At 34.3% G+C, this 24,320-nt stretch overlaps 1 protein-coding gene and 1 long non-coding RNA gene across 4 annotated transcripts in view; both read left to right on the forward strand.

Moving 5' to 3' along the window:
* slc9a1a (solute carrier family 9 member A1a) overlaps positions 1-24,320 on the forward strand; it is a 407,815-nt gene that overhangs the window by 11,894 nt on the left and 371,601 nt on the right. The gene's annotated exons all lie outside the window — the stretch shown is intronic.
* On the forward strand, positions 10-15,784 carry LOC147840459 (uncharacterized). The gene is made up of 4 exons (XR_015512307.1): positions 10-199; positions 1,328-2,034; positions 14,585-14,672; positions 14,816-15,784. It is a non-coding gene; the product is annotated as an uncharacterized LOC147840459 (long non-coding RNA).

A 24,320-nucleotide genomic window follows, 5' to 3' on the forward strand; every position in this document is an offset into this window, starting at 1 on the left:
TATTTTTTATTTATTTATTTTTATTTTTATTTTTTATTTTTTTTAACCTGCTATTTAAAAAAACAACAGAATATTTTGAATAAGAAGCTGTTATGTAGCCGTGGCTGGATGAATTTTAGTGTGGCGCCCCGCCACGGAAGAATGAATGTATAAAAGCGTCTGCTAAATGACTAAATGTAAATGTAGTGGAAACCATGCAGTAGTAGGGATGTAACGGTATCAGAATTTCACGGTACGGTAATACCTCGGTATGAATGTCACGGTACGGTATTTATTGAATCATTTACAGAAAAAAAACAACTTTTGAAAATACTCCAAAAAAGTGCCAAAAGTGTCAATAACATACAAATTAGCCATCTATCTGTTAGCTTTGAAACAGGAACTTCAATTTTAATAACAAAAAAATTATTAAACCATGTAAAAAAATAAAGTTTCAATTTAGTATTGTTGAAAACTCATCACATTTAACATTTAATCACTCACTTAGATAGAGATGGGTTTAAAGAAAAATTATCATATAATTATAATCTGGTAAAAGCTGGTATCTCTGGGTATTTACAATGTCCCCTGCAACAGAAAAAACCCCTCTCATTTGGGACTGAGGATTCTGGGACAAGAGAGATATGACTTGGCCCATGTTGACAGCAGTGGGTAACGTTGTGCATTGTCTTTCCCCCACTTGAGAAGACAAACCATGAGTGAGATAGAGGTCTCTTTGCGGTACAAGTCAATGTCTGCATCAATCTGAACAGTGTGCTGTGTTTCTGCAGTCCCCATGACTGTTATTAGTCGTATTCCCCAACTTGCAGGCACGTGCACACATAGGGCTCAACCTGTGCAGTGCACATGCCCTTTTTAGTCTTGGATAGAAAATGCCCTTCCAAAACGATCAAAAGTGCCCCCGCGACGCGACACAACCTCCGTCCAGCCCTTCAGTAGGCGCGCGACAACACCTCTCTTGAATATGCGCGCTCAACCCCCCCTCGGCGCTTTACAATACGCGCGCCACAACACAGCTGATCAGAACGTGCGCGGCGACAACACTGCTTTAGGTTCGATCATTTCCATCTTTTTTTCATCTCCGCTACTAGCAGCACACTCCATTTCCGCATTACTGGATCTGTAGCGACAACAGACCGCAAAGGATTATGGCCACGCCGGGGCTGATGGGAAATGAAGTTTCAGCTACCTCCCGTTCGCTTCATTCGCCTGAGCAAATTTTCTCTGAAGACCTATAGTTTTACCGAGTCATGCGACTTCGGTAATATCGAAAAAATTTAATATTGCGGTATGACGGTATTTACAATATCGTTACATCCCTATGCAGTAGCCATTGATATCCATGCTAGTGAAACCAAATGCAATGAAAATCCATTTCTACCGGTTTCCAAAAATCCTTAAAAGTATATTCTCTTGCATGTGTTTAACAGAAAAAAAATCTCAAAGCTTTGGAATCACCTTTGTCTCTGGGTGAATTTTACCTTTAATTGACTTTAAACTCTTTGGCCTCTTTGATCTGTGATTAAAAGCTCTTCTGCAATCTTTTTATTAGATCACAAAATAATGAATAAGCGTTGGGTGTTGGGTCTCTCAGTTTGGCTCTTCTGCCCTTTGTCATTTCTAGTGTTTACATCTCAAACCATCTGTCTTAATGAATTGGCGCCTCTGCTAGGGTTAAGCATTAATGTTTCAGAGTCTGTTCATTATTAATAAATGCTCATCATGGGGAGTGAGCGCCAAGTCTCAAGGCCTGAAGGTGGCAAATAGTTGTTATAACAATAGGGATGTTTATTGCTCACACTCTGGCTAATTGGCATGGTGGAAACATGGGCTTGGAGTTCAGCTGAATTCATCAGCACAGTTTAAATGAACTCAGTCTGGCAGGTTTGGATGGGATTAATTGCTTTGCTGTTGTTTGTGTTGTTGGATTGGCAGAACTGCGAGATCAATTGAAGTAATTTATCTAGAATAACTGGGAATGTAGGCAGTTGTTCACATTGTAAAAAGTGCAACAATATGTTTAAGTTATTAGACGTGACACTTACTAGTACCTTTCCTGATGTCTGAATCCCCCGCTGGAGTCTGAAAACTGCTCTATCCTTCAGCCTCATGATGTGTTTGTTTGCAAAAGCAACAGATTTACAAATGTTTTTAATGAAGCGTTTGCCCTTTATTAGAATTTTAATTATCTCGCTGCAATACTTTGATTCATAGTTATGATTTTTGAAAGTGCTTTATAAATAAATTGAGTTGATTCTTAGTTCATTCGTTCCTTCATGTCTTTTTTCATTCCTTCGTTCCTTCATTCCTTTCTTAATTCGTTTTTTCCTTAATTGTTACTTCGTTCCTTCATTCCTTTGTACCTTCATTCAGTTCTTCCTTTCCTTGTTTCTCAGTTTCTTCCTTCATTCATTTATTTGTTCTTTACTTAGCTTGTTCCTCCTTTCCTTTCATTTGTTCCTTTAGTTCGTTTGTTTGTTCTTTGCTTCCTTCATTTGTTTTAACCTTCTTTACTTCATTCTTTTGTTCCTTCCTTCCTTTCTTCCTTCATCCGTTCGTTCCTTCCTTTGTTTGTTCCTTTCTTCTTTCCTTAGTTTGTTTCTTCCTTTCTTTGTTCCATCCTTCCTTCCTCCTTTTACTTGTTCCTTTCTTTCATTCGTTTATTCCTTCCTTCATTTGTTTGCTCTTTTCCCCTCTTTCCTTCGTTTGTTGCTTCCTTAGTTTGTTTGTTCCCTCCTTCCTTCATTTGTTTGTTCCTTCCTTCTTTCCTTCGTTTGTTTCTTCCTTTCTTTGTTCGTTTGTTCCTCATTTCTTTTGTTTGTTTGTTCCTTCCTACTTTTGTTTGTTCCTTCTTTCATTCTTTTGTTCCTTCCTTTGTTTGTTCCTTCCTTTATTTGTTCCTTCGTTTGTTCCTTTCTTTGTTCGTTTGTTTCTTTCTTTGTTCATTTGTTCCTTTTCTTCATTAATTTGTTTCTCCTTTCATTCATTTGTTTGTTTCTTCCTTCATTTGTTCCTTCCTTTCTTCATTAATTAGTTTGTTCCTTGGTTAGTTCACTTGTTCCTTCCTTCCTTCCTTCCTTAGGTTGTTTCTTCCTTCCTTTGTTTTTCCTTTGTTCATTCGTTCATTCCTTCCTCCCTTCGCTCCTGAAGAAATGAAGAAACGAAAGTAGTAATAAAGGAAAGAATAAAGGAAATACTTTTTCTTCATTACTACTTTCGTTTCTTCATTCTTTCCTTCATTCGCTTGTTCCTATCTTCATTTCTTTCTTAATACTTTCCTTAAATCATTTCTTCCTTCCTTTATACATTCCTTTATTCGTTCATCACTTGTTTTCCCTAATCGCTCCATCAGCACTATATTTTTTAATATTGATAATCAAGGTTTATCGTTTTGATCAAATTATGTTGACAATGCAGAATGGAGAAATAATGATTTGCACAACAGAGAAAAATATATGAATTTATTAAAAATAAATTGAAAAAAAATATTTTAAACAGTAATATTTCAATATTACAGGTATACTTTATTTTCCAAGTAAATGTGACGTTGGTTTGCAGAAGAGACTCAGACATTGGGGGGTTCATAGTTATAATTTTTGAAAGTGCTTTATAAATAAATTGAGTTGAGAGGTTATTAATTGTTGAGTTCAACTTTATTTTGGTTAACATTAATAATCCTGACATGGGGAACTCAGTCGCAGTTCACTCGTTAGTTTGATCATCTGGTTAGAGTTCAGACAGTAGGTGATCTAGTCTGGCCAGTGGGATTACAGAGGACAACAAACATCTAAATCTACTGCTGTCTAAACACTCAATATTTACTACATCTATCTGTGTGCACCACTGATTTCCAATAACACCAGAGAGAGTGATGCTCATTTCCCAAATTGATTCCAATTGGTCTGTGTGGGTTTTGACAACAGATCTTTAGAGCCGCACGCATTCAATCAGACACAGAAATTGAGTAGTTTAATCAGTGCATTTGTTTGAATGAAGCACAGAGAGTGATTTTTACCTCACTCGCCTTATATTGACTTCATTTGGGACATCTATTTCCATCCTAGTTTATAAGCATATATTTTTTATTGGAGATTTAAATAGTTTGCTTCAGATTGTTGTGTGTTTTCTTTTTATGCATTGTTGGACTTGATCCAGCACAGCCTGATGTTTCCATACAGCTTTGTTTTCATGCAATGCAAAGTTTTTGGATTTGTTTTCTAAGTGGATTGAAAGCTCTTGGCTCTGCTTCTGTCCTCCTGAATGTTTGTGAGTGGGTTGTTTTGAGGGTTTTAAACTCTGTGTTCATCTCCAAGTGTAAAGCAGCTGTTGATCGCATATTCGCTCTGATCAGCTCACTGTAGGAGGGACTTATTAATCATTAATTATTATATTGAGCTTAATCTTATCAGCATTTAAAACAACCTGCTTTATTAACGTTCATGGTAGACACCCTGGATTTTATCATTCACTTCCTTGATGTATCAGTACCTTGATTTTTATTCATTTATTTTTAACTCTTATTCATCAATTCTTTTGTTCGATCCTACCTTTGTTTGTCCATTCCCTCTTTCCTGCCATCCTTTGTTCCTACCTTTGTTTGTTCGTTCCCTCCTTCCGTTTTCCTATCTTTCTTTTGTTATTTCCTTTCTGTGTTCCTTCCATCCTTTGTTCCTTTTCTTCTTTTGTTCCTTCATGTTTCTCCCATCCTTAGTTTGCTTCTTTCTTCTTTCCATCTTTAGTTCCTTCATTTGTTTCTTCATTCGCTCCTTTGTTCCTACCTGCAATCCCTCATTCTTTTCTTCATTCCTTCCGTATCTAGTTCCTCCTTTAATCTGTTACTACTATCGTTTCTTCCTCTTCCATCATTCGTTTGTACCTTTTTTTCGTTTATTTATTTTTCGTTGTTCCTTCGTTTGTTCCTTTGTTCTTTTGTTTGTTCCTTCCTTCTTGTTCCATTTTTCCTTTGTTCCTTCCTTCATTCGATTCTTAGCTCATCCGTTCCTTCCTTTTTACATTCCTTTGTTCCTTCATTCATTCCCTAATTAGTTTCTTCATTAATTGTTACTTTGTTTCTTTCTTCCTTTGTACCTTCATTTATTTCTTCCTTTCCTTGTTTCTCAGTTTCTTCCTTCCTTCCTTCGTTTGCTCCTTCCTTTGTTCGTTTGTTCCTTCTTTTGTTTGTTCTTTCCTTTCTTCCTTCATTTGTTCCTTTCTTCTTTCGTTTGTTTGTTCCTTCCTTAATTTTTTTTGTTACTCCTTTCCTTCGTTTGTTACTTCCTTCCTTCGTTTGTTAGTTTCTTTGTTTGTTACTTCCTTTGTTCGTTTGTTCCTTCCTCCTTTCGTTCGCTTGTTTTTCTTTATTTGTTCCTTCCATCCTTTATTAGTTAGTTTGTTCCTTAGTTTTTTTACTCCTTGTTCCCTCCTTCGTTTTTTTTCTTCGTTTGTTCCTTCCTTCCTTTGGTTGTTTCTTCCTTCCTTCCTTCCTTTGTTCATTCATTCCTTCCTTCCTTTGCTCCTTTCTTTATACTTTCCTTCATTACTACTTTCATTTCTTTATTCTTTCCTTAATTCCCTTGTTCCTATCTTCGTTCCTTTCTTAATACTTTTCTTTAATTCATTCCTTCCTTCGTACATCCCTTTCTTTATTTGTTAATTTCTTACTTTGTTCATTTATTCCTTTATTTCTTTCTTCGCTACTTTCTTTGTTTTTTCCTTAATTCGTTCCTTCATTAGTAATATATATTTTTCATTAATAATCAAGGAATAATGTTTTGATCAAATTATTTTGACAATACACAATGGAGAAATTATGATTTGCACAACAAAGAAAAATATATAATTTATTTAAAGAGTTTTTTTTAACAGTAGTATTTCAATGTTACAGTTATACTTTGTTTTTCAAGAAAATGTGACATTAGTGAGCAGATTAGACATTGGGGGGAAAAAAAGAGAAAGAATCTTGCTGACCAAACATGTGAACAGTATTGTGTATAAACTATATTTTTATGCATTTGCAAACCCGTTTTTTACAAAAAGTACAGTTACTGTGTAGTTTTTGTCTTCATAATAGTCTTTGCTCGTGACTTTAAAAATCTTGATAAGGGATTTGCGTTCTGGGAGTCATTCCAGGTCTCTGACTGAGATGCTGCTGGTTTTTCAGTCTGTTGATTATGTGTCCAGGATCAACATGAGTCAGAGACTCAGCCGTTACAAGCACCTTTACTGGTCCAGTAATCAGAGGAGCGTAACACATGGCTGCTGCTCATTTGCATTTCTTGCCCGTTTACCCCTCAGATTTACATGCCAGATGTTTGTTTAGCATGTTCCATCTGCCAAGCCAGAAATTTGACTGACTGATCCAACATCTAAGACTCTGTGTGATGGGGAAAATATGTCTGCTTATTTTTTAGTGATGCACCAATCTTTTTTTTTTTTTACACCTTATTCTGATCACGAAAATTTTGCCAAAAGGAAATTGCCTGATTCATGTACATGTGCAATTTTCTTTTTTAATTAAATTAAATTAATTTATTTTTTTACATTTAATCTAGATTAAAGGAGCTTAAATTAGCAAAGCAGATAATTTTTCTGACCAAGTCTCGTTTTCTTCTGAATATTTCTTCTTATTGATACTTAAAAACCTCCAGTTCAGAATTAGGGTTTTCTTGTAAAATTTCTAACATCTGGAACAGGGAATTTCTACTTGTTAATTTGACAAATACAACCATAAATCTCACATAAGATACAATAAAAAGACGCACAGCTGAACAAAGCCCATTTATAATGCATTAAAATAGATGTTTACTTTAACTTTAGAGACTGAAAAAAGTGATTTGTTTCTTTAATTAAAGTGAATAAACCATTGCTTTAAAAGTGAAAAGTTGACTTTAAAAATGGAGTTAATCTTGTAACTCAAAGGCTGTTTACTAAATTTTTATATTATGCATACAATTAATTTACCTAATAATTTTTAAGAAAATTGGTTTAATCTTTTTATTTTTAAATCAACTAATCGATGTAAAGAAACAGGTTTATTCAGTAATATCAACTTATCACAATAAAATCAATATATTTACTCACTTTTTAAAGTCAACAAGTCACTTAAAAATATAATCCATAGCTTTTAAAGTCGATTAATCATTGTAAAAGGCAATGAATTTGTTCAATTTTTGAAGTAAAGTTAATCAATGGCTTTTAAAAATACAGTTGAAGTCAGAATTATTAGCCCCTCTGAACTATTAGCCCCACTGTTTATTTTTTCCCCAATTTCTGTTTAACGGCGAGAAGATTTTCTTTAACACATTTCTAATCATAATAGTTTTAATAACTCATTTCTAATAACTGATTTATTTTATCTTTGTCATGATGACAGTAAATAATATTTGAATAGATATTTTTCAAGGCACTTCTTTACAGCTTAAAGTGACATTTAAAGGTTTAACTAGGGTAATTAGGTTAACTAGGCAGGTTAGGGTAATTAGGCAAGTTATTGTATAACGATGGTTTGTTCTGTAGACTATCGAAAAAAAATAGCTTAAAGGGGCTCATAATTTAAAATGTTTTTTTTTTATTAAAAACTGATTTTATTCTTGCTGAGATAAATCAAATAAGACTTTCTCCAGAAGAAAAAATATCAGACATTAATATGAAAATTTTCTTGCTCTGTTAAACATCATTTGGAAAATATTTAAAAAAGAAAAACTCAAAGTGGGGCTATTAATTTTGACTTCAACTGTATATATTAAAGCCATAGCTTTTGAAGTGGATCAACTAATGGCTTAAAAAGTTACTGATTTGCTTAAGCCATTGGTTGACTACTTAAAGTGAGTATCCATTGCATTTAAAGTCAACGAACTGCTTTTAAAAGGAACAGATTAACTTCCCTTTTTAAAAGTCAAATCAACTTAGATTAATAAATCAGTAGCTTTAAAAGCCAAATTGATTTTAAGAGTCAAATTGATTTAAAAGCAATAGATTTACTCACTTTTTAAAAGTCAGCTAATCCCTTTAAAAACAATGGTTTAACTCATTTGTTTTAAAGTCAACTTATTGGTTTAAAATAACAATAAATCAATGGCTTTTAAAGTAATCGCTTTAAAAAAAAATGATTTACTCATTTTTAGGTCAACTAATTATATTTTTACATCCGACTTTTTGAAACGACTTTATGAAAAAAACAAAAAAACATCATCTATAATAAAACCTGGTCAAGCAAGTCTTGTCGGTACTTTTTTATTTAAATTTGAATTGAGCAAATGTTAATATTTGTATAAGTGCAGAATATCTTGGGGCGTTTTCTGTGTTCTTTTTTTACCTGTTTGAACTATATAATGACTCTAGTGTGGTCTATATGTGATTCTGGAGCAGCAGAAATCTGTCAGTTTAAGAAAAGAGAGTTTAAATTTGATTGCAATGTATGTGCATTTGATCAGTTTCATCCCTACTTGTTTTATTTTGGTGTTTTAAATGCGATGCAAATACCTAATTACTACTTTTTTGTGCACATTTCTCTAGCAATACATTAATCCCAGTGTAGCCTCTATTTTAATGCATGGTGTCATTTAATTGCTTTAAAAGAATTAATAAATCAATAGCTTTTAAAGGCGCAGTATATCCAAGTTTGACACTCAGTAGTTGAACTAGGTATTGCATGCCTGGTTCAAAACGCGCGCAAAGGCAGGTTGCCAGATTGATAATCTCAACAGGAGTGTGCCTAACTATCGAGCCAAAAGGCTGATTTAAGTCGTGTTCTAAATTAAAGCAACGGCACACAATAGAAGGAAGATTTTTCATATTTAAAGGAGTTTTTGTCCTAACCAACACCTGAAATAGTTGGACAGCTATTTCTCACGGTAGAAAATGATAATGATGCAAGTTTGAATGGCATTTTACAAGACATTTATTGCCATACTATTGAAAGCAGCAGCAGATAGTTCACCTCAGATCTGGAATATTAAAAAAAAACGCTTGAAGTTGAACTTTAGAAAGGTGACTCAGTGCAAACCAACACATATCAGGCATTCAGGATCTACCTTAATAATGTTAAGGAGGTTTAATATGTATTAATTAGATGGTAAACCTTACCATTTTGATGGAGCGCACTACTCTGTGCTGCAGTATTTAAATTTCTGTCATGTTTCGTCTGGTGCAAACCACCAAACTGCTCATCTCTGCAAATCTAGTCACGTAGCGTGTTGTTAGGACACTCGGTTACAATGTTTACGCTTGTACTATTTATATCAGTTGCTAATTCATAACCTCATGTGGATCTCTGAATCTGCATCTCATTTCGGAGTCTGCTACTGTCCACTGGAAGTCACATTTTGGTCGAGAACACATACTTTGGGCTCTATTTTGACGGTCCATGCGCAGAGCGCAAAACGCAGGGCGCAAACGCTTTTAGGGCGTGTCAGAACGCATTTTTGCTAATTTAAGGACGGGAAAATCCACTTTGCGCCGTGGCACATGGTCTAAAAGGGATGAGTTTATTTTCTTAATAAGTTATAGGTGTGTTTTGAGAATAAACCAACCAGAGTCTCATCTCCCATTCCCTTTAAGATCCAGCTGCGTTGCACCATAAGCGCATTCGCTATTTACAGGACGTAAAGTAAGTCTAAGTGGAAAAAATGAGCATTTCACAAGCAAACAGTTAACGGTTTGTTTTTTTTTTTTTTTTTTTTTACAGAAAACCGTTAAACAGAGCATCTGCCGCGCAAGAATGAGAGATAATCGATCTACTTTAACTTCTGCTCTCGTGGATAAGGAAACCTTTACGCACAGACATCAATTAGTCTATAAATAATTAATTGCGTTTAAGCGCAAAGATTTGTTTCAAAACTATTTCTAAATTCAGTTCTAATTTCCAGCAAACGAATAAATGAACAATAATAACGAATTGTGTTCAAAAACCTGAGTTTTATCCGAAAACACATGCTGTGCCCCATATCCGCTTGTTAAATGTCCATGCCTAATATCCGATGGCCAGAAAGTGATTCATTGTTTTATAAATTGTTAAAATTTTGGTATTTGTTATGCAGCAAGCCCAGAGATTGTTGTGTACACTATGATTTTATATAAAATTTACTTTAATGTGTGATAGGAATAAAACGTGATCATAAACGAATGATTTCTCCACTCAAATGAATGGTGGCTTGGACCCGGAAACAGTATTACATATGTCACAAACACGTCATCACTTAACAAGCGGATGGTCTAAAACCTGACAGGTGGGCAAATCTAAGCTTGTTTTTAATTAAACAAATATAAATATGGATATAATAAATAATACTGCTAATAATAATAACATTATACAAAAGCAAATTGTTATGAATGAACTGAAAAGCCTCCTGAGATGAAGAAGGCATGAAGGCAGTGATTTTTCACATTTATGTAGGCTAGTAATATTTGAATCCTTTATATTTATATCCCATATATATTCTTATTATATCCTATATATATCCTTAATATTTTAATAGTTTAATTTTAATTGTTTTCATATGTAAAGATATTTGCCTATTGCTCTCTTGTGTGTATTAAGCAGTGTGTAAGCGAGGCACAACTCTGCGCTGGAGTTTAGACGGGTTTGTTTTGGTCTAATGAAAAATCTATTTTAGTTTCTCAAAATAGCACCGCGCCAGCGGTCCGCCTCAGAACACCTTGCCTTGTACCACATTGCGCCGGGTGTATGATAGGGCCCTTTGAGAGCCGTAAAGACTGAATGAATGCAATAACGCGATTTTTCACGATGTGGAATGCTGAGATATAATTGATATAACTGAGCTGGCATTGGGTGGGTTAAAGAGATCAAAACAAAGACAGATGTTCCAGCATGTAACACAGATTTTCAAAGCAGAATATCTGACTCAGTATTGTTTTTCAGATATGCAAGAATGTTTGCTATGTTTTTTTTTAAATGCCTGCAAATATAGTATGGCTATTTTACATTTAAGTAGGGTCTAAAACTCAACCTTTAAAAGCACTTTAAATGCAATGCACTTGCTCACATATTCAGGTAGGGTCCACTTACATTTTAAAGTGTGGCAGTTTTCACAGATTAAATGATCACATCCTGCTAATTTTTTCCACTTTTTATTAGTTTTATTTAAATGTTTTAAATGGGATGCAGCAACATATTTACTGCTTTTTTGTGCATGTTTCTCTTGCATACAATAAATGAATCCTAGTCTTAGCCCCAATTTTAAAGCATGCTGGATCAGGTAGGAAAGATCCGACACACCCTGTAGTTCCCTGGAGGTTTATTGTCCCATGTCTTTCTGCAAGGCGACTCCATTATGGCTCTCCCCTCAGGCGGATGTGTGTTTCTCAGTGCTTGGAAACGAGTGTGCCCCTGAGAGTGTGCTCTTTTTAAATCTCCAGCAGAGATATGCTTTAACTAGGGATTACCGACCGGCCTGGAGTGATCGGCCAAGGACAGTTGTGTTGATGCAATCTTGAATCTTTTCATTTGAAAGAAAGTAATCGAAAAAAGTCTTTGTAGAGTGATAAGGATGAAAGTTTCACTCAAGTTCTTTTTTTAATGTGCCATATTCAAAGATAAAAATACCAGATATGAGATATATTATTATTATTTTTGTTGTTGTTGTTATTATTAAATTATAAGGAGATATATTATTTGTTTAATAATAATAACAATAATAATAATATTTTTTATTTCACATATTATTTGGTACATGTAATAATTAGCTTTCCCCCCTTCATTATGTGCCACATTTAAAGAAAATAGCAGATATTATTATTATTATTATCATTATTGTTGTTGCTGTTATTATCAGTTCTGCAAACTTAAATCATAAGGAGATAAATTATTTGGTATATAATAATAATAATAATAATAATAATAATAACAATAATGCATTTTATTTAACATATTACTTGGTAAATATAATAATTAGCTTTTCCTCCCTTTGTTATGTGCCACGTTCAAAGATAAAAAATAGCAGTTGTTGTTGTTATCAGTTCTGCAAACTTAAATCATAAGGAGCTTAGTTTTTTGGGGATAAAAAAATTCTAATAATATTAATAATAATGCATTTTATTTAACATATTATTTAGTAAATATAATAATTAGCCCCCCGCATGAAGTGCCACATTCAAGGATAAAAATTAGCATAATAAAATAATAAAAATTATTATTATCTTATTATTATTATTATTATTATTATTATTATCATCAGTTTTGCAAACTTAAATCATACGGAGATAAATTATTTGGTATATAATAATGATAATAATAATAATAATAATAATGCATTTTATTCAACATATTATTTGGTAAATATTATAATTTTTCCCCTTTTCCCCCCTTTTATTATGTGCCACATTCAAAGATTAAAAATAGCAGATGTTGTTGTTATGATCAGTTATGCAAACTTAAATCATAAGGAGATAAATTATTTGGTTTATAATAATAATAATAATAATAATAATAATAATAATGCATTTTATTTAACATATTTTTTGGTAAATATAATAATTAGCTATTCCCCCTTTATTATGTGCCACTTTCAAAGATAAAAAATAGCAGATATTGTTATTATTAGATGTTATTATTATTATTGTTGTTGTTTTTATTATTATGGCATTAAAAAAATGCGTAATTTAAGGTCGTATTTTTTTGTAGTGTGAAATAAATAAATTGACTTAAAATACAAAGAATAAACAGTAAAAATAATGAGGAATCAACCAGACAATTAGATCAGAAAAAGAAAATGTTTAATTCACTTGGGAATTTCACAATGTAAAAACTAACCTTATATATTAAAACAAAATGTGAACTTCAATTTCTCTTTTCTTTTGATTTTAAGCTCAGGGCATGTTTTACTTAATATTTTCTCAGTAATGTAATATTTCTTTTAATTTACTGAGCGTTAATGTTAACTAATTGCTTTAAAAGCAATATATATACTTATTTTATAAGTAAAGCCTAGAAATAATAATAATAATAATAATAATAATAATAATAATAATAATTTCCCAGTGTTGGGTGGAAAGTTGGTGGTTCAATCCGCAAACGTGGGAAAAAAAACAAAAAAACGGTCACACCTTTACAATAAGGTTCATTAGTTAGTGTTAATTAATGCATTTACTAACATGAACAAACAATGAACAATACATTTACTACTGTATTTTTTCATGTTAGTTAACGTTAGTTAGTTAAAATACAGTAGTTCATTGTTAGTTCATGTAAACTCATGGTGCATTAACTAATGTTAACAAGCATGGACTTGGATGTTAATAATGCATTAGTAAATGTTCAATTATGATTAATAAATGCTGTACATGTGTTGTTCATGATTAGTTCATGTTAGTAAATGCATTAACTAATGAACCTTATTGTAAAGTGTTACCAAAAAAACTTACACATACCTTAGGAACGATATTACAGAAAATCTTGGCGGTTTTAAAAAACCTTGACTTTTCAAAACCGCGGTATACCTTGAAAATGATTACCATCCAATGCCTAGTACTGAGAGCTAATGTCACAGATATAATTACTTTAAAAGCTATGGATTTACCCAATTTACTAAAGTAAAGTCTTTTAAAGTCAACTAATAACTTCACATTTTTTCAAATACACAGCTTTTTAAGCAAAATCAACTAACTGCGTTAAATAAATGGATTTGCTTAATTTTTTGAAGTCAAGTTAACTAATCGCTTATTTTTTTAGAAATCAATAGCTTTTAAAGCAAAGTTGATTATTTTTATTGCTGTTTTAGTAGCTGAAGCGCAGAATGCCCTCGAGTGTGTTATGCGGTTTATTGTTATGCAAAGCTTTAACTGTGGTAAGGAAATGTTTTGATTCCAGAAAATAAACAAAAACAAAACCTCTAATGCTTCAGGCTAAAACAACACCGACAACCCACCTGACACACGTTTACAGCAGATTAGCACTGGACAATAGCCTGTTGGTGCTGTTCTACAGGTTCGAACAAACAAAACTAGCTTTCATTAAGACTTCATTTATTTTTTCTTAGACAGCAGTCCTGCCCAGTCCTGCAAACATTTACTGTCTAGAAAACGTGATACAGCAAAACCCTGTTTAACATTCAGTCTGTGTCTCATGGTCTGCAGATGCGGTCATGATGACTTTGCTGCTTGTAATTATGGGCTGTCAGGAGCATTTCTCTTTAATGCCTGCAATTTATTGCGGTCTGATGTTGCTCAAAGGCTTTGTGAAAGTGGCATGAAAATGGTTATGAAATCATGCGTTTAAATGTGCACAGTAAGGCCAAGCACAGTAGATTATCCTGCAAAAGATGCACAGAGTCGACAATAATGCAAGCAGATTTCTTAAAAGAAACGTTGTGCTTGGAACAATAATTCAGATTGTTTGCATTTTGTTTGTTTTTAGATTAAACATGGAAAAGCATTTGCACTACTGCATCATGTTTACAGTAAATACATAGAAGTAGATATGTTGAAATGCTGTGTCACTGTAAAAGGCAATTTGTTACCTAAAAAAATTGAAACCTCTTGGAACTGTAAGTTGACTCAGCTTAGTTTTTGTAAAATGATGCATATAGTAAATAAATAAATAAACTGCTTCATTAAATGTCCCGTGTAGGGTTGTAACGGTATGAATTTTTTACGATATGATAATCGTAAAAAACAATATCACGGTTTGACGGTTTCGCGGTATACGGTATTAAATAGTAATTCTCATAGCAAAGACCCTGAAAAGAATAAGAACACCTTTTCTGACTGAACAAAGGTTTTTCTATGGGGGAAAAAATGCATTTATTTACTGACAATGTATCTGCCCAAAAGGTCTGGGAATGAACAAAACAGAAAAAAGTGTTACAAAATAATAGGACAGTGAAGCAAATTTGACTTTTTCCAAATAATATATTTTCAGTTACTATAAACAACACCACTTACAATGAACAAATAAAAAAATAAGAAAATAATAAATAATGTGTCAAAGTCCAAATAAACATGGTGCAAATCCTCAGTAAAAAATAGATATACATATTTACTATACTATAAATAGTTACATAACGAAACTAGATTCAATATGGAACATCCTTAGGTTTTATGTGCCAGCATGGATATGGTTGTCTGTGGATATGGATTTGGATATGGTTGTCTGCAATGCAGACAAACAGCTGCACCTTCATTTGCGTCTTTTGAAAACAGCAAGAGCAGCAGTTCGTCTTTGCTGTGTCACTGTTTTGTCATGTTTCTGTGCTGCTGTGCATGCAAAAGTACTTAGTATGAGAATTATTTCATGCAAAACTTTTTTTTTTTGCGTTTTATTTAGCCGCGCATAAATGTATGCCTATCTCTCATTCCGTGTTGTTCAAAACGCTCGTTGTTGGTCCACAAACAAAAGCAAAACCTATGCTAATTGGTTGTGATATAGCGAGTTTGAACCAATCTGGGCATGGAGGAGGGACAATGCATCAATGTATCGTGACTGGTTTGTCCGGAGACACAGTGACGAGCGTTTCTTTGTCAAATCAGCGTTGTCAAATTTTGATGACGTAACCGCCCTGATTCCGGAGCCTCTGAAAGTCCGCGAATGTTATGTTATACAGCACTGGAAAGCTGAGATTCTCTTCTTTATGCCAATCTTTGAATTGTATGAATCGGATCAGCGGATCAAAAGTTATTAAACATTTAAGAGCAATACTTATTTTTAGCCGCGGGCGGCTGTCTCGGTCTTTAAGGGTTAAAACCGTTGATATGCAATTGTTCATGGTATGATAATCGTGCACGTTCAAATCGTGGTAGACCGTCATACCGGTATATTGTTACAACCCTAGTCCCGTGAAGTACTTTTAAATGTATTTTTATATATATATATACTTTCATTTTACTTCATCTCAGCTGAAAAATTATGAGAGGATGGGGCATAAAGTAGCTCCTCAGCTTAAAAACTTTCACTGTCTTAAATAGCAAATAGATCTCCTTAAAGCTAACAGATTGTAACTAACTTCTAAAAAGTCAACTATGTGCTTTAAAAAGAAGGGTGACCCCATAATTTTTTATGTAAAGGCAACTATTAACTTTCTACATTAGATATTCTCCTTATTTTATTCTTGTAAAAAAGGCATAAGTGCATTATCGCTAGGTATATGGCGGTTTGCCGTATTTTTTTTAGACATTATTTAAAAGGGTTTTTTTGTTTTCTTTTTTAGGACAACAGTGTCTTCTGTAGAAAAGGTGATGCACTCACTGGCCACTTTATTAGGTACACCTGTACAACTGCTCGTTAATGCAAATTTCTAATCAGCCAATCACATGGCAGCAGCTCAATGCATTTAGGCATATAGACATGGTCAAGACGGTCTGCTGCTGTTCAAACCAAGAATCAGAATGAGGAAGAAAGAAGACTTTGAAGGTGGCATGGTTGTTGGTGCCAGAAACCAGAAACTGCTGATCTACTGGGATTTTTACGTCGTTGCCTGGTCTGAGTCTCCATTTCTGCTGCCACATTCGGATGGTCGGGTCAAAATTTGGCATCAACAACATGAAAGCATGGATCCATCCTGCCTTGTATCGACGGTTCAGGCTGGTGGTGGTGGTGTAATGGTGTGGGGGATATTTTCTTGGCACACTTTGGGCCCATTAGTACCAATTGAGCATCATGTCAACACCACAGTCTACCTGAGTATTGTTACTGACCATGTCCATCCCTTTATGACCACAGTGTAGTCATCTTCTGATGGCTACTTCCAGCAGGATAACACACTGTCATAAAGAACAAATCATCTCAGACTGGTTTCTTGAACATGACAATGAGTTCACTGTACTCAAATAGCTTTCACAGTCACCAAAACTCAATCCAATAGAGCACCTTTGGGATGTGGTGGAATGGGAGATCCGCATCATGAATGTGCAACTAACGAATCTGCAGCAACTGTGTGATGCTATCATGTCAGAGCAAAATCTCTGAGGAATATTTTCAGTACCTTGTTGAATCTGTGCCTCGAAGGATTAAGGCAAAAGGGGGTCCAACCTGGTACTAAAGGTGTACCTAATAAAGTGGCCGGTGAGTGTTTATTACTTGAGTTGCAACAGTATGTTTTTAGACCGAGACAAAAGGCGACAGAAAAACAAACTGCTGTTGTCGACATTGTTCCTATTTGTGAAGTTTAAACCAGATTTAATGGTTAAAATGAGTGATCTTTCTCTCTTGTCTTTCTGCCTTTCTTTCATATGTAAACAGTCGTCAAGACTGGTGTGAAGGATAAAAATGTTGCTTGTGGGCTCCTGTAGCTTTCAGTTTTCAGATCTATTTCAAGCTGGTTATGCAAGGACCAAGAAAAGATCTGGCAAGTCCAAAAACAGATGCAGTCTGTTCGTCTAAACTTGTCATTGCCGTTTTCATTAGCTTCTATTTTTTTCCTATAATGTTTAATATCTTGTTTTATTGCACTGCTGTCTGGGATGCTCTATTCTGATTGGTCTGTCGCGACATTCAAAGGAACTTTATATTCCTAAATGACAACCGCTGAATAACACACTCATCTGGGAACTGAAAATCACCTTTAGCATCAGTGAATATATTCACATTCTACGTCCACATTAATTTTTACGTGTTTGTCTGTCACGCTGCTGTTTTTGACTGTCTTGTACTCTTTGGTGCCATCTTGTGTCTCAATACTGCACAGGTTAGTGTATACTCCATCAGCTGTTTTCGTTTCTGTTAGCTTTGTGTTTTTGACCGTTTGGCGCCATCTGGGGCCTGTTTCAGTAAGGAGGTTCAAACAACTCGGAGTTTAAACTTGAACTCTGAGTTGATTTACCGAGAGATTAAAAACTCAGAGTTTTCGGTTTCAGAATAGCTGATCTGAGTTGGGTCAATCAACTTTGAGTAGACCAACTCAGAGTTAAGAGCGCACACCGTGACTATAAAAAGGCATTATCAATGGAGCGCAGATATTATGAGTGACCATGGCAACATCTAAAAAAAAGAGATCACCATTTCTTTTCCCAGCTGAACTTGATTTGCTCATGCAAAGTTTTAGCAAATATGAGTGTATATATTTAAAAAGAAGCAACCATTAGTGAAACAGAGACAGTTAGCCTGGGAAAACAGCTGCTCAAGTTAATGCGTAATTTTTAAAAAAAATTATTTAAACATTTAAGTATAATAAAATAAGTAATATAATGTATGACTTTATACTTTTTTCTAAACTTTTATACACGTTTATCAGTTTTAATAGATTTAACAGTGCACTTGTGTGTCTGCCTTTTTATTGATCAAGTGATAGAGGTTGATATAACATTAAGAACCTAAGCAGTGCTAAAAATAATTTTTAGACAGAATAATAATCCCATTAATCTAGTAACAGTACATGTCGAAGGTTAAGCTAAATATTTATGGAAAAAAGGACAAGCCTTGTACGTGACTTTGTTCTGTGTGTGACAAAAAATGTAGGCAATAGCTATGTTTCCATCAAAATACAGGCTTACATAAATTTGTGCAAAACTGGAATAACGCCTAAAAGATGCGAATAAAGCAGCATTTTCATCCAACGAGTCAAAGAGAACACAATCGTCACTTCCTGATTAACTTGCGCCAAATATCAACAGTAAAAACAGAATTTACTGCGGTAGAACAAGCTGCGTTAATGATTTTTTATTTAATACTTGCGCCTCAGAAGACACAATTAACACGTGGGGGCGTTTGAAGCCAGACGCGGAGATCTTGACACGCTCCAGACGCTCGGAGGTAATTAATAAATACACTAATTCTGAAACAGTTAAGGCATTTTAGAATGACTAAAACAACATTTAAGATGTTCTACTGTGTGCTCAGTCAGCTGGTTTGTCCATTCACACACATTTTCATCATCATCTCTAACAAACTTTTTTTTTTATGTACATACTGTAATTTGTTAAGTGCACTTCGTAGTTTATGCGCATCTTTTCTTATCAAATAAAAGTTTAACCTACTCAGTTATGCAAATGTTTTATTATGCATATTTTCAAAAGTTATGTGAATCATGACGTTTCCATCAATCGTTTTTATGGGCATCTCCAAAATGAGCTCTAAAATAGGTGTGTGGAAACGTAAGACTAATGAGAGAAATACGCTTCATCTTTAAAAAAGGGGAGGAGACCGACAGAAACTCAGAGTTTAGAGAATAAAACCTGCTCTGGACCAAGTTAGATTCACAGAGTAAGTTACCACAGTAACTGACTCTGAGTTAAAGTTACCTTTCTTTCAGAAACAGGCTTGACTTACCCTGATTTCTTGAGTTTAACAAACCTGCCATTTTGAAACCGAAAACCCAGAGTTTCTTTCATTTCAGGGTTAAAATACTCTGAGTTTTCACTTAACCTCCTTTCTGAAACAGGCCCCTTGTCTCTGAATAAGGCACAGGTTAGTGTATACTCCATCAGCTGTTTATATTTTTGTTAGCTTTGAGTTTTGGACTGTTTGACGGCATCTTGTGTCTGAATAATGCGCAGGTTAGTGTATACTCCATTTAGCCAGTTTTGTTTCTGTCAGGTTTGTGTTTTGGACTGTTTGGTGCCATCTTGTGTCTGAATAATGCGCAGGTTAGTGTATACTCCATCAGCTGTTTTCGTTTCTGTCAGCTTTGTGTTTTTGACTGTTTGGCGCCATCTTGTGTCTAAATAATGTGCAGGTTAGTGTATACTCCATCAGCTGTTTTCTTTTCTGTCAGCTTAGCTTTTTGACTTGTGTTTTTGAAACATCCTAAGCTTTATTCTGAGATAACAACCTCTTAATTAATCCCTTATCTTTATTCTGTCACAATTACTTTTTGATGTGAATTTATTGTTGTTAAAAACAGTAATTATTGATCATATTATTGTCATGTTAAGACAATTAAGTCACTTTTTATAGCAGCATTATACTAAATAATAATAATAATAATAAAAATAATGTAGTCCATGTCTATGTAAAATGTTTGTATATATGCCATGGATACTGTTATTGCAATAACAATAAATATCTAATATATTGAGCATTCCTAATTAGTTTGGTTTATTTTTGTGGTTTGTTGTGTGTGCTGTTAAACTCTAGGATCTGTTGTTGAGTGGGAGAAACTGAAATGCATTTCTCTTAATGGCCCATGGATTTTCTCCCATTGTGCAACTTAATTACCATAAACTATGCTTTGTGAACACACCTAGCGTAAAAACACAGGGTGTTCAGTACTTTAGTGTGAATCTGAGCCAAAAACAAGTCTTTCTTGATCTGTTCTTGCTCAGCCTGTGTGACGGTTGATCCTCTGCTCAACTAGGAGCTCTGGGGTTGTAATATTTTGTTAAACCTGCAAGGAACAGATTCCTGGGCTTTCATGCATGGGGTCTAAATTCCTAAAAGAGGTGTGGATGAATGTATTACAGAAAATGCATGATTTGTATAACCTTAATTTAAATGCATCATTTCTTGTAGAAAAGACAAGACAAACTTTATTTCAAGAGCACAGTTTTATTGCAACCGTACTTGATCCAAAGTGTCTTACAATAAAGAAAATACAAAAATTCTAAAATAAAATTTCAAATACAAGGGAAAAATATTTATACTATAAAATATAAGAGTTTGATGCACTATATAGTTTAATCATGGCAGAAATGCATGGCATATATGCATTTTTTTATCTTTAATTCGGAACTACTTTACAATAAAATGACCAATGTTCAACATGACTCTTATATTTTTATTGATAATTAATAAAAATACAGCTGTTAATTGTACTTTAAATTTACCACTTCTGATTTAAATTTTATTGCATTGCTGAAATCAGCATCAAGTAAACATTAATTTACTATATAAACACCCCCCCACCCCCAAATTGTATTTATTTGTATTTATTTTTATATACACATACACTCATTTTCATTCAATTAAATCACATTTTATTGCAGCTACTTGGTAAAGTATTTATCGTAATCATTTAGTTTTACGTACTAAAATTAAGTTAAAAATAAAAGAAATGTATATAGACAAAAAAAACATGAATTTATATGACAAATATGAGGAAAAAATTAATTGAACCGTTGATTACAGCTATTTTTAAAGATAGTCACCTTAGAATTACTGCATTCAGAATGATTATGAGATATTAAGCATCAAAGTTTTGGCATTCCATATGGTGAACAGTATGTGTTTAACATTTGTTTTTTAAATAAAGAACATATAAACAACATATATTTTACCATTTTACCTATGGTCATGAGTATTGGGTCATGACCGAAAGGACAAGATCTCGGATACAAGCGGCCGAAATGAGTTTCCTTCGCAGGGTGGCAGGGCGCACTCTTATGGATAGGGTGAGGAGCTCTGTCACCCGGGAGGAGCTCGGAGTAGAGCCGCTGGTCCTCCACATCGAGAGAAGTCAGCTGAGGTGGCTCAGGCATCTGTTTCGGATGCCTCCTGGAAGCCTACCTAGGGAGGTGTTCCAGGCATGTCCCACCGGGAGGAGGCCTCGGGGAAGACCCAGGACATGCTGGAGGGACTATGTTTCTCGGCTGGCCTGGGAACGCCTCGGGATCCCCCCGGAGGAGCTGGAGGAAGTGTCTGGGGAGAGGGAAGTCTGGGGTTCTCTGCTACCTTACGACCCTGGTAAAGCGGCAGAAAATGAATGAATGAATGAATGAATGAATAAACAACTTATAAAAAAAATCCCTTAATATAAATAAGTTGTCATTTAATAAGAGTATGTCAGTAACTCAATTTTGACAAAAATGTTCAAGCGATACCAATAATAATAATGTTACAAAATGTTTAAACTTTTTACAGCAGGATTTCTTAATGCAAGTTAACTATATAGTTACTGTGAGCTAACAATAATAATACTTCTGTAGCATTTGCTAATCCTAGTTATGGTAAATTTCTAAGACTAATTAATTGCTAACACATCAGTAGTTAAATAGACTTGAGGTAACATGGACTAACAGTCAAAGGATGCATTGTATTTTTAATAACTAATGTTAAACTTTCTCAAAATAGATATTTTTAAACCAACTGATGGAATGAAGTTGATCATTCATGTTAGTTAATTTATTTAACGATAAAAGTAGAAATAAGAAGTCAAAATGAAGTGAGTTTTTCCTTTAAACAAGCAAAATAACCTGCCAGTGGGATGAGTAATAAGATTTTCACAGTGAAAACAAAATGATTTAGCTTACCTCATTGCCAGATTATTCTGCTTGTCCCACTTTATTTTGACCCATCATTTCTGAAAACAAGACTATATTTTTGCTTGTCTAGAAAATGCTTGTTGATTTAAGAATTTCTAAATATTTGGACTATAAACAAAGACAAAAACTCGAAGTTTATTTATTTATTTATTTTATTTATTTATTTTTTTGCAGTGAAGAATTATTAACTCCAAGGTTGTATGTATTAAGGTGTTTTCTTTTAGTGCAAGAAAACCTTGAGTCACCTCATAAAAGCACTGCAGGGAGAAGGACAAAATTGCTGAAATATAAATGCATGCAGTTCCTTTTAATTAACATCAATCATTCTCCTCATCTCTCCATCTATTAATTCTGTTCCCCTGTTATTTCAGGGTGGAAGGAGGTGGAGAAAAAAGTGCTAACGTGTGAAATCTATGAGTTCTGTAGATCACAGCTTGTCGTTTTTTTTTTTAGATGTTGACATTTTTGCTAATAATGGCTCGCTGAAAAAATGATTAGCTGGATTTTACCTAATGTCTTTAAGGTAACTGATTGCAAACAATTAAAATGGGCTGAATTTAAGCACGCAAATAACATTTAGTAATGTTCAAATTGATGTGTTTAATTTCATCCCATACTAATTCTATGAAACCACTTACCTTTAAAAAAGAAATTGAGTAAATTCAATGAATCATTTTTTTCCAGTGCTGTGTTCAGGATGCAGATTACATATTTAAGCCATCATGTCTTGTGTTGTGTTGTTTTATGGCTCATAACATGTGGCACCCAGGCACTAACAATGGCTTTGAATAATTCAAAGTCTTTCCAGGGGTCTGGTGTTGGCAGTTTAAGGGCCTCATGACAGGCTTGGTGCCAGCGTGAAGGTGTATTGACCTTATAACAACTGAGGCATTCTGCCCCCACCATTGTCGATATACAGCCATATCACACTGCTACGAGTGTCATATTGCGTTTATACAACAGTTCGACGACATAATCGTGTGTATGAAAAAGAAAATTAAATACAAAGAGTTTTACAATCCCTTTTGTACAAGGAACTACTTCCGCCATTCATTCACATCTGCTGACTTCAGAACTGTTGATAATTTAGAGCTATAGTGTTTAAGTGATTCTCTAGCGTAATGTCTAAGGTGATGACAAAACGGATGATTTTTGCTCACATTTTAAGATTATCAAACTGAACGGCTTGATATGCCATCAGTCTACAGAGATTTCCCAGTATTTTTCTGTTGCAATCAGGACATCACAATAATTAACCCTAAAAAAGCCAAAGCAAACACTACTAGTTTCAGTAGCACTACAATACTGTATTAATACAGTGCTACAACATACAAAAGAGAGAGATCGACTCAGAATGTCACTATCTATCCGTCTGTCTGTCTGTCTGTCTTTCGGTCGTTCCGTCTGTCTATCGCTCCATCTATCGCTCCATCTATCGCTCCATCTATCCGTCTGTCTGTCGTTCCTTCTGTCTATCGTTCCATCTATCTATATCCATCCATCCATCCATCCATCCATCCATATATATATATATATCTCTGTCTATCTGTCTGTCAGTCGTTCCGTCTGTCTATCGCTCCATCTATCGCTTTATCTATCACTCCATCTATCACTCTATTTGTCTGTCTGTCTGTCTGTCTACCCATCCATCCATCCATCCATCCATCCATCCATATATATATATATATATATATATATATATATATATATATATATATATATATATATATATATATATATCTGTCTGTCTGTCAGTCGTTCCGTCTGTCTATCGCTCCATTTATCGCTTTATCTATCTATCTATCTATCTATCTATCTATCTATCTATCTATCTATCTATCTATCTATCTATCTATCTATCTATCTATCTATCTATCTATCTATCTATCTATCTATCTATCTATCTGTCTGAGTGTCTGTCTATCTGTCTGAGTGTCTGTCTGTCTATCCGTCTGTCTGTCTGTCTGTCTGTCTGTCTACCTTTCCATCCATCCATCCATCCATCCATCCATCCATCCATCCATCCATCCATCCATCCATCCATCCATCCATCCATCCATCCATCCATCCATCCATCCATCCATCCATCCATCCATCCATCCATCCATCCATCCATCCATCCATCCATCCATCCATCCATCCATCCATCCATCCAGAAAAGGGGGGTATATATG

The sequence above is a fragment of the Danio rerio genome, chromosome 16 (genome assembly GCF_052040795.2).
Source record: "Danio rerio strain M-AB ecotype USA chromosome 16, GRCz13ab, whole genome shotgun sequence".
In the NCBI taxonomy this organism is placed as follows: Eukaryota; Metazoa; Chordata; class Actinopteri; order Cypriniformes; family Danionidae; genus Danio; species Danio rerio.